The following is an 11,527-nucleotide window of genomic DNA, read 5'->3' as shown; positions in this document are numbered from 1 at the left end:
TATAATATGCTTACATTGTTTTGTTTACCATGAACGTCATTTGCTAGTTAATAACCTCATGAAAATTAACCACTTGTCTTTCTCTAGTGGCCTCATTCTCTGTGACTCACTGTCAAGTCAATGGCAGACTCCTTCAGTTACCTAAACGTCAACAATTCCCAACTGAGTCTTCCTTGTAGCAGTGCCTAACCCATTCCTCTGCAGCTAGAGAAGGCCAGTGACTAAATTCCTCTCTTCTATTGTAATCTAGTGTCAGACATCAAGGCTGATTCTTGCTTATTGAATCTAAATGAAATATGCTGGGAGCTTCTGCAAGTTCTGATAAACTAAGAGATGAGAGAAATAAAGACACTAGGTATACTCCTCCAGCCATAGGGCATTATTTTGGGAGTACTAGAGGTTGAAAGTCACTCTCATCATCAAAAAGAAGGGTCAGAAAACAATACAGAAGGTGGCTCTGAAAGATGTCACCATTATTAAGTAATTAAGATAACCCTGGAATCCATTACTTTTAGATTTCTTGGCAAATACAACTTTTTAATGAAGCATAGTATATTTCAGCCAAACGACCTTAATGGATTAAAGGCCTTAAACTAATCACTTATCATGATAATTTGGGGTTGTGCATTTATGGCCCTACCCCTGTCATTTGAGTTAAAACACAAGGGACATTTTTCACAGTTATTTAGGAGTGAGTTTTATATGAATGCTAAGAACACAGTTAATATATAGGCAAACAATCATAGAGAGTCATGGTGAAGATTTAAATATGAGAACACATTAAATCTGGTTTGGATGACACTATTTTATCCATTCTAATATCACTTCTTTTATATGTTGATCATTAATAAATCTTAAAGCAATGTTTAGGTTTGTTTAAAGCAATCTTAAATATCTCTATTTTTCTAGGACCAACTTTCTACCTGTTATAAAATGCTGTGACTCTGTTTATGTTAATATAGTTTATACGCACAGATATTTTGGTATATTTTTGTCAGCACTAAAACTAAAGCTAAAACTCCCTCTTAGTAATTCCATGAAACCAAAGAAAATTGTCTTATTAATCCTAGTGTTAATGCATTTCCTAACTGGAGTTGATTTCTTAAGTAGCTTTCCAAGATTTCCAAAAGAATGATATTCATAGCATCACAGCTTCATTTCACCATAAGCTTGAATTTAGTTTTCTTTGTCTTAATTTTTTAGAGAACCCTGCTGTGTTTAGAACAAATCACAGAATCAAATGACTCACTAAACTATGGGTAGCCAGCTGTTTCAACCATTTTGTATAAAGGAAGGAGAGGAAAAAAAACTTCTTTGATTCTTTGACTAGAATTTGAGAAAACATGAAATTATTTAAGGCTTTACCACATGATAATACACTAGTTGTCAACACATGATTTCTTGATATTAGTATTGAAAGACTTCTCAGTCATTGAAGGGCATTTATCTTCAAGGTGGTTTGGAATTATTATGGTGACACAAACAAAAACCCTTCAGTTTTATATAATGAATACCTTTGGGAAAGTGCTAGAGAATGGACTTCCTAACTAACCTTACCGTCTTTTGTACTCTGGAGAGATTCCAGTCAACGTTCAAATATCACACACAAATCATCCTATACTTCGACATCTATTAGGCAACAGCTCCAAATTTCAGTGTGAAAGGGTTTTATTAATAGAATAAAGATGATTTAGAAAGAATCTCTCACTGGTGACCTATCATCATCTTATTAGATAATATCTTTAAAAATGCTAATATTAATGTGTGCACTTATATTAACTTTAATACCACTTTATTTTTTTTTCTCCAAAATCCTATAAAATTCCTATCTTCTTTTCTTTATTGATATATAGTTGACATCCAATGTTACATTAGTTTCAGGTGTACAATGTAGGGATTCATAAATTCTTTATAATTACACTATGCTCACCACCATAAGTGTAGTCACTGTCTGTCACCGTAAAACAGTATTACAATGTTTTGTTTTGTCTTGTTTTTGGTTTACATTTCCTTTAATTTATCCTTTTTTAAATTTTTTATTTCATTTTATTTATTTTTTTAAAAAATTTAATGTTTATTTTTGAGAGAGAGAGAGAGATGGACAGAGCATGAGCAGGGGAGGAGCAGAGAGAGAGAGGATGACACAGAATCTGAAGCAGGCCCGAAGCTCTGAGCTGTCAGCACAGAGCCCAACAGGGGGCTCAAACCCACAGATTACAAGATCATGACCTGGCCAAAGTCAGATGCTTAATGAACTGAGTCACCCAGGTGCCCCTAATTTAGCATTTTTTTTTAAATCCAAGGTCATTATCATATAGTGTACCAATGATTTCAGAAGTAGAATTTAGTGATTCATCACTTACATGTAACACCCAGGGCTCATCCCAACAAGTGCCGTCCTGAATGTTCATCATCCATTTGTCCCATTCCCCCAGCCAACAACCCCTCCAGCAACCCTCAGTTTGTTCTTTGTATTTAAGAGTCTCTTATGGTTTGCCTCCCTGTCTTTATTTTAATTTTCCTTCCCTTCCCCTATGTTCATCTGTTAGTAGCACTTTAGCAGAAACATTAGTACTATTATTTGTTTTCAGTTCTAATGACTCATTAGGTGTTACAGTATTATTTTTCATTATTTTGCATTCTCAAAACAGCAATTTATTGCTTAATAGACCAGTATAACTTGTAAATGATTTATTTATAAGAAACATCCCAAAAAGTATTTTATAGTATTCGAATGAAAAATATTCTTTTTAAATGTCTAATTACCTATATACAGATCTACATTTAGATATATAGGAAAAATAGTGATTAGATGCATTAAGTAAATTGTCTAAGCTATAATGTTAGAACAAGAATTTAAATACAATTCTTTTACCACAAGGTGCTATATGTTATTGTGTCTAAGCAATATTCCCTGTGTCTCTGACAGGTTAGATAAAGCCAGAACATTAATAGGAATTAGGAAAAAAGTTGGAAATTACATTTGAGCCAAGAAAACACCATCATGCTCTGTATCCACAAATTACTTTTTTCACCATGGTCAGAAATTCCACAGATAACTCTTATTAATCATGAAGGGATTCTGGTCGAAACCATGTGTATATCAGTGCATGACCATATTTACAGTGTTTTCTAATTAATAAATGATTAATAGATATTGAATTGATATTGTTAGTAATTTATAGAAATTTAAAAAAAAAAGGAAAGAGAAAAAGAGAGGAAATGCGCATTTACACATAAGATTTCAGATTGACTGAAAGGAAGAATACTAAAATTAAGCACAGAAAAAGCTCAATTCCTGGCACAAAGTTAAGATGTTAATAATTGATAACAAATATATGTTTTTAATAAAATGGATAAAAGATGAAAACAAACACATAAAAACCATCCAAAAATAAGCATGAACCTCAGGAATTTATTTGTTTCCTATTGCAGCTGCAACAAATTACCACCCATTTAGTGGCTTAAACAACACAAATTTGAGGCGCCTGGGTGGCTTGGTCGGTTAAGCATCCGATTTCGGCTCAGGTCATGATCTCACGGTCCGTGAGTTTGAGCCCCGAGTTGGGCTCTGTGCTGACCGCTCAGAGCCTGGAGCCTGTTTCAGATTCTGTGTCTCCCTCTCTCTCTGACCCTCCCCTGTTCATGCTCTGTCTCTCTCTGTCTCAAAAATAAACAAACATTAAAAAAAATAAAAAAAACAACACAAATTTATTATCTCATAATTTTGGAGGTCAGAAGTCCAAAATCAGTCTCATGGGGCTAAGAGTATTGTGTCAGTGGGCCTAGTACCTTCTAGAGTCTCTACAGGACAATCTATTTTCTTTTTTTCCCAGATTCTTTGTCATTCTCCTTTCTCCACCTTCAAAACCACCAGCATTGTGTCTTCAAAATCTCTCTCTGCTTCCATAGTCACATTGACTTCTCTAGCTCTGACTTTTTTGTCTCTTTTTTAGGAGTCTTGTGATTACATTGTACCCGCCTAGATAATCTCTGCATCTCAATATCATCAACTTAATCTCATCTGCAAAATCCCTTTTTCCTTTTAAAGTTACACATTCACATGTTCTGGAGATTAGAAGATTAATACCTTTGGAGAGAGCTATTATTCTAACAAACTGACGAAAAACATATATAGGCAAGTTATATCAGTGGTTAATTCATATGCCAAGACTTTTAGGAAGACCAGTTTTCCCACTTTCTCCATTTGCCTAGAACTCTTATCAGTTTTATTACCAAAGTCCCATCACATGCTATACCATTTTGTTTTGGACAAAGAGAGATAGCTACCTTACCTGGGCCCCTAGCAACTCTAGTTTTCCTTCATCCCTCATACACCAAAAAATGACAGCTGTGTCTTGGGCAATGCTAGGTTTCATTTACACAGTACTTTCTTGGAAAAGGGATATAGTGGTAACCATGGTTAAAGGGTTAGGTTTGGAGAAGACTAAAAAGTTGTAAGGTATGTGAAATCCACAGGGACATTGGTATATTATACAGTCTTCATGGTATTTTTTGGCTATTGTTATGCATTTTTTATTGACAAATGTATAATTAAAGCTAACTTGATTCATCTTTAAAATGTGTCAACCTGAGACAGAGATGCAAGCATTCCCCAGGGAAGATTTAGTTAGAATCATAAAATTTGAGGGAGGAGTTTTCGGAATTGTGTATATATATATATATATATATATATATATATATATATATTTACATGTGCTGGAAATGCTATAATTTTAGGACTGATTTTTATCATGTCAAAGTTATCATCCATGAAACCCACAGACATATATATGTATATATAAACAAATTAAGTGGGAGTTTATACCTTATTTGTTTTATTTTATTTTATTTATTTTTATTCATCATGATGAGTGTACTCTTTAATCCCAATCACCTATTTCAGCCATTTTCCCCCACCCCCCACCTCTAATAACCATCATATACTTTATTTCTATATTTTGCCCAGTTTAATTAGTATTTTATATTTATTGCTAAGAAAAAATATTTTTTTTTAATTTTTTTTTTCAACGTTTATTTATTTTTGAGACAGAGAGAGGCAGAGCATGAACAGGGGAGGGTCAGAGAGAGGGAGACACAGAATCCGAAACAGGCTCCAGGCCCCGAGCTGTCAGCACAGAGCCCCACGCGGGGCCCGAACTCACGGACCGCGAGATCATGACCTGAGCCGAAGTCGGCCGCTTAACCGACTGAGCCACCCAGGCGCCCCTAAGAAAAAATAGTTTAACTAAAATTCACCGAGTAACATTTTGGATGCATGGTTTGCAATATCATTATTACTTAGGAACCACAGAATGCTTTCAACTATTGGTGATAATTCTAAGATCCATATTAATTATCCGTAAATATTATTTTAGTTAAATTCAACATGTTTTCATTTCAGGAAAACACTCCTACAATTAAAATATGTGATATATTCTGGTAATATTTTTCTGTTCATTTTATCTTAATGGGAAACTTGTCCTAATTATGTGATAAATAAACTGTCAAAACTGAAATGTCAGTGCTTAGAGTAAAAGTCAAAGAAAAAAGTCAGTAGCTATATATAAAATTATATATCAGATACTATTATTCCTATTTTAAGATAAACATTTTGAGTCTCTAAAACAAAAAATGAATCAAGTCATAGCTTAAAACAGAAAATAGAAAGAATAGCCGCTAACAGAATAAAAGATAGCCTGTTCATTTAAAGTATATTTATCCCGGGTCCAATTATATATATACAACTATTTTTTTTCCTATTTCTATTTTTTTTCTATTGAAACCCAATTATAATTGCAAAAGAAAAGTTACCTCATGAATAGTTTGAAATGTGGGTGTTCTACTGAGCTTATCATATTTAAATGCAAGGATTACGTGATATAAGTATTATGATCCAGATCAATGATGGTGAGAAAACATATTATCTGGGATGATTAGGATTAAAAGAAGCAAAGTAAAGACGAAAAATCAGAGAAGAAAGATAAGGAAAGAGGGTTCTTAGTTACCTGTTGCTACATAATACATCACCTCACAATTTAGTGGCTTAACACAATAATTGTATTATGTGTATTATTATGTGTATTATGTGTATTATGTGTACATGTGTATTATGTAATCATGGTTTCCGTGGGTCAGAGAATCAGGTGTATTGAAGCTGGAATCTCCTGGTTCAGGGTCTTTCATGCGGTTATAGTTAAGAGGTTGGGAAGGACTGCAGTGGCAGTCATCTGAGGGCTTAGCTCTGATTGGAGGATTCATTTCCAATATGGTTCCTTACATGTCTGGTAAGTCGGTCCTGGCTAATGATACCAGGCCGCAGCTCTTGACCATGTGGACATCCCCATAAGGATACTTGAGTGTCATCAAGACATACCAGTAGACTTTTGGAGCAAAATGCTAAAGAAAAAAAATAATGTGGAACCAAAATTTGTTTTATAATTGAGCCTTTCTTGAATGCCTCATGCTGTTATTTCCACATCATATTGATTATACAGGTCATAGGAGACTGCATAAGGATATAAAATCAGGAGGTAAAGTTCATTAGGCGTCTTCTTAAAGTTCCTCGTAATCACAAGAAGAAACAAAGATATCCACTTTTGAAAAAAAAATCATATGATCATAAAAATGAATCAAACACACATAAAATTGTTTTAGTGTTAATGGTCTAACAGAATATACGCTGAAGGAGCAAAGGGATCTCGCAATATATCGGGCTAATGATTTATAGACAGTGAATTTGTCTCATTTCTTGATTTCATCCAAAATAAGTATATGTGCTGGAGCCTTCTGCAGGTACACTCCTACACATAGGATTCCTCAAATCCTATGGGTTTGCTCCTAGGGAAGGTTACTCCAGCTTTTTGAAAATGCTTGAGGATTAGTGTATCTTTTTTAGCATCTAACAAAATGTTACATTTGGAGCGAGGTTAGAGTATACAAAGGCTGGATGAGTGAGCTCTTGCCATGCATGAAGAAACTCTCCCATGATGCTGAATTCAGAGTTGGCTGTTCCAACCACAAGCAAGTTTTATGCTTTCTGGATTTTTAGGTTCTTAATATAATGAAATCCCTGAAGATTGGTTGAGAGTTTCTTCCAACACACAGACATCTTATGTTAAAGATGAAGACTTTATTTAAGTTTAACAGACAAACTTTCATCTAATTATCAGGATCAGTTTTCCTTAGAAGGGAGTAAGAATTATTATTCTTTGATTATTCATTTTCTTCAACATATATAAGTTGTTTCCGTCTTTCCTCACCTTCCTCTTCTTTGAAAGTCAGTAACTAGAATACCATTAAGAAGTGTAATAGCATTTTTTGTCCTTACAGATTAGTCTGATTACTATCATCACCATAGAATGTCTGCTATGTAGCTATAGCTCCTCCTTATGCCCAAGTTTATTGTCTCAAGCCTGTCTTTATGGATTACATTACTGTTCAACGACTTAATGCCTTGTATAAATGTTAATACTGATATTATTAAATTTACTCCAGATGCTCTGAAATTACACACTCTCTGATGGGACTAGTAGAAACATTTTTTTAAATGTACTTTGAGAACATACAGTAGTTCCAAAAAGTATAAGTAAAAGAATTCAAATCAAAGCAAACAAAAGCTAACAGAGCAAGATCTCATTTCAATTCCTTTAAATCCTGGAAATCTTTCTTATTCATATATCCTTGCCCATCCTTACACACACACACTACCCACATCCACACTGAACACAACAGAAAATGCCAAACTCTGCTGGCTCAGGCAGATACGAATAGTTTATGTGGCCAATGAATAACACTTAGCTCATCTATCCAAAGCTCATTTTTACAAACAAGTTGACTTCACCATTTTTCCAAAGAATAGTGGACAGTGAGTGTGGGTATGGTGAGTCCTAGAGCCCACCTAATCTATTTTGGATTCTGGACATCAAAACCTTTAAGATAATAAATTTGTGTTGTTTTATTATACTAAATTTGTAGTGTTTTTTTAAAGCAGCAAGAGGAAACTAATTTAAATAGCTTAAAATGTCTAATTTAGGTAAGTACTAATTTGAAAGGTGGATATAGGGGAAGATATAAAACAGCATAAGTTAGTATAAATATCAGTAAGGAAGGCAAAGATCTGTAGCATTGCCAGAGAGAGAGAAGATTATCAGGCATTTTGTACATTTTTTTCTTAGGATATTCTTAAAGAATCTTGGAAGAGGTTACACTTAGGTTGAGGCATAAAAATCAGGAGTCAGACATTTCAAGGCAAAATGGGGAGTTGGCCAGAGATTATCTGATTATCAGTGAATAGTATGAATAAAGGCACCAAGGAAGAAAACTGCTTTTCATGCTTACAAGTTAAGAGAGCACAGATGTGCAAGAACATTGGAAATTAGGTTGGGGAGTATTACATATAATGAAGGAGACTAGAGTTCTTTAAAAATGGGATTGATCTATTACTGAGGAATAATTTGATACACTGAATTAGCGGGATAGAGGAAAGAGTGAAACCTTAATGGGGAGCAAGAATTCATCTATGATGTCTTTACTACTGAAGTGTGGTCCAAAGACCAGCAGCACCAGTTAACATAGGCGAGATTGTTAGAAATATACAATCTTGGGGCGCCTGGGTGGCTCAGTCAGTTGAGCGTATGACTTCAGCTCAGGTCATGATCTCACAGTTCGTGGGTTCAAGCCCCATGTTGGGCTCAGCTGACAGCTGAGAGCCTGGAGCCTGCTTCAGATTCTGTGTCTTCCTCTCTCTCTGCCCCTCCCCTGCTAATGCTCTGTCTCTCTCCCTCTCTCTCTCAAAAATAAAATAAAATAAAAACATAAAAAGAAAAGAAATATACAATCTTAAGGCCAGTCCTGACCTACTGAAACAGAATCTGATTCATTTTAACAAGATTCCCAGGTAATTCATAGGCACGTGAGAAAAATGCAATAAGTGGAATTTCCTGGAAGAAAGAAAGAAAAACTAAAGACCCAATAATCATATGAGAAAAGAGCAGCCAGAAAGGGAAACAAACAAAAGAAAAAAACCCAAAACATTAGTAAGAAATGAGTACAACAGGAATTTTTGAAGTGAAACACTTTATTCAGTGGAGTAGGCAATGTGACCTTTCTTATAACCCCACATACCCTGAATAAAATTATAGAAAACAAATTATGCCAATGTGATTAGTTGTCTTCTAGAAGCCAGTTAAGGGGATGAGTTTATGGGTTGTCTCAGGCCAAAAGGACAGCCATCTATCTGGATTACCTTCCATAATTCAGTGGATTTTTTTTTCTCCTTTAGATATCAAAAGCAGAGAGGAAAATAAATTACATGCTTCACTCTATATTTTGGGTAGTGTGCATAATTTTGAATGTTTTTATTTGCTTTAAGTTGTTTTTCCTTTAAAATCTTTCTGTTAGTATTAGTGTCACTTATCAATTTAAAGAGACATGTTCTGTGTAAATGTAATGGTACCAATGATATCAATGAGAAGTATCAGATAATATTTATTAAGGGAATCATGCACAAGATAGAACACCAAACATTCTAGAACACTGATTAAAATACACAATGTTTTTACTGTAACTAGCTAACTACCTTCATTGTACATGGATATATGCTCCCCACAAACTGCTCTATTTTTCATGACATCAGGGATAGATGTGATAATTTTCTAAAAAGATATAAAATTTATGTGTACTCACATGCAAACATATACATATTTTAAAAAGTGTTTAGAAAAGAATTGATATTAGGAAGGTGGGTGTTATCATGATCCATTTTTTGTTCATGAGGAAATCAATGTATAGTGTGATTATTGATATTGATATTGATATTGACATTTTGTACCCATCCTCTTTCATTTGGCAAATACCCTTTTGTTCTCCGTATTCATAAATCTGTTTCAGCTAGGTTTTTTTGTTGTTGCTGTTTAGATTTGTAAATGAAATCATATGGCATTTGTCTTTCTGTCTGACTTATTTTCTTAACATAATACCCTCTAGGTCCATCCATGTTGTCACAAATGGCAAGAACTCATTCTTTTTTATGGCTGAGTAATATTCCTATGTGTGTCTATGTGTTTCACACCATTTTACTTTGAAAGTTAATACACAGTGTAATTTGCTTCTTTTTCCTTTTTCCCCCTTGTTATTTATTTATTTATTCACGTTTGTTTGTTTGTTTGTTTACTTACTAATTTATTCATTAATTAAGTTTTTATTTATATTCCAGTCAGTTAACATACAGTGCAATATTAATTTCAGGTGTAGAATTTAGTGATTCGTTACTTACATACAACACCCAGCGCTCCTCATAAGTGCCCTCCTTAATACCCATAACACTTCTAACCCATCCCTTGCTCCCCTCCCCTCCAGCAACCCTCAGTTTGTTCTCTATAGTTATGAGTTGTTTTATGATTGGCCTCTGTTTTCCCCCCTTATGTTCATCTGTTTTCTTTCTAAAATTCCACTATGAGTGAAGTCATAGGATATTTGTCTTTTTCTTACTGACTCATTTTGCTTAGCATAATACTCTCTAGTCCACCCATGTTGTTGTAAATGGTAAGATTTCACTCGTTTTCATGGCTGGGTATTATTCCATTGTGTATGTATGTATACACACATACACACACATACAACCTCTTTATCCATTCATCAGTTGATGGGACATTTGGGCCCTTTCCATAGTATCGCTATTGTTGACAATGCTGCTATAAACATTGGGGTGCATGTAGCCCTTCCTACCAGCATTTTTGTATCTTCTGGGTAAATATCTAGTAGTGCAACTGCTGGATCATAGGGTAGTTAGTTCTATCTTTAACTTTTTGAGGAACCTCCATACTGTTTTCTAGAGTGGCTGTACCAGTTTGCAATCTCTGTATCCTTGCCAACCCCTGTTGTTTCCTGTGTTCTTAGTTGTAGCCATTGTGACAAGTGTGAGGTGATATCTCATTGTAGTTTTGATCTGTATTTCCATGACCATGAGTGATGATGAACATCTTTTCATTTGTCTGTTAGCCATCTGTATGTCTTGGGAAAATGTCTATTCATGTCTCCCTCCCATTTTTAAACTGGATTATTTGTGTTTTGGGTGTGGGGTTTTCTATGTTCTTTATATATTTTGGATACTAATCCTTTACCAGATATGTCATTTGCAAATATCTTCTCTCATTCTGAAGGTTGTTTTTTAATTTTATGGATTATTCCCTTCACTGTGCAGAAGTTTTTATCTTGACAAAGCCCCAATAGTTCATTTTTGTCTTTGTTTCCATTGTCTCAGAAGACATATCTAGTAAAAAGTTGCTATGGCTGATGTCAAAGAGGTCAGTACCTGTGTTCTCCTCTAGGATTCTGATGGTTTCCTATCTCACATTTAGGTCTTTCATCCATTTTGAATTTAGTTTTTGTATAGTGTAAGAAAGTGGTCCAGTTTCATTCTTTTACATGCTGCTGTCCAGTTTTCTCTTTGCTATTAGATATCTTTCCTGTGTTGTCAAAGATTAGTTGACCATATAATTGTGGGTCCATTTTTGTGTTTTCTGTT

The sequence above is a fragment of the Panthera onca genome, chromosome A1 (assembly GCF_046562875.1).
Source record: "Panthera onca isolate mPanOnc1 chromosome A1, mPanOnc1 haplotype 2, whole genome shotgun sequence".
NCBI lineage: Eukaryota > Metazoa > Chordata > Mammalia > Carnivora > Felidae > Panthera > Panthera onca.
This window is presented reverse-complemented; position numbering follows the sequence as displayed.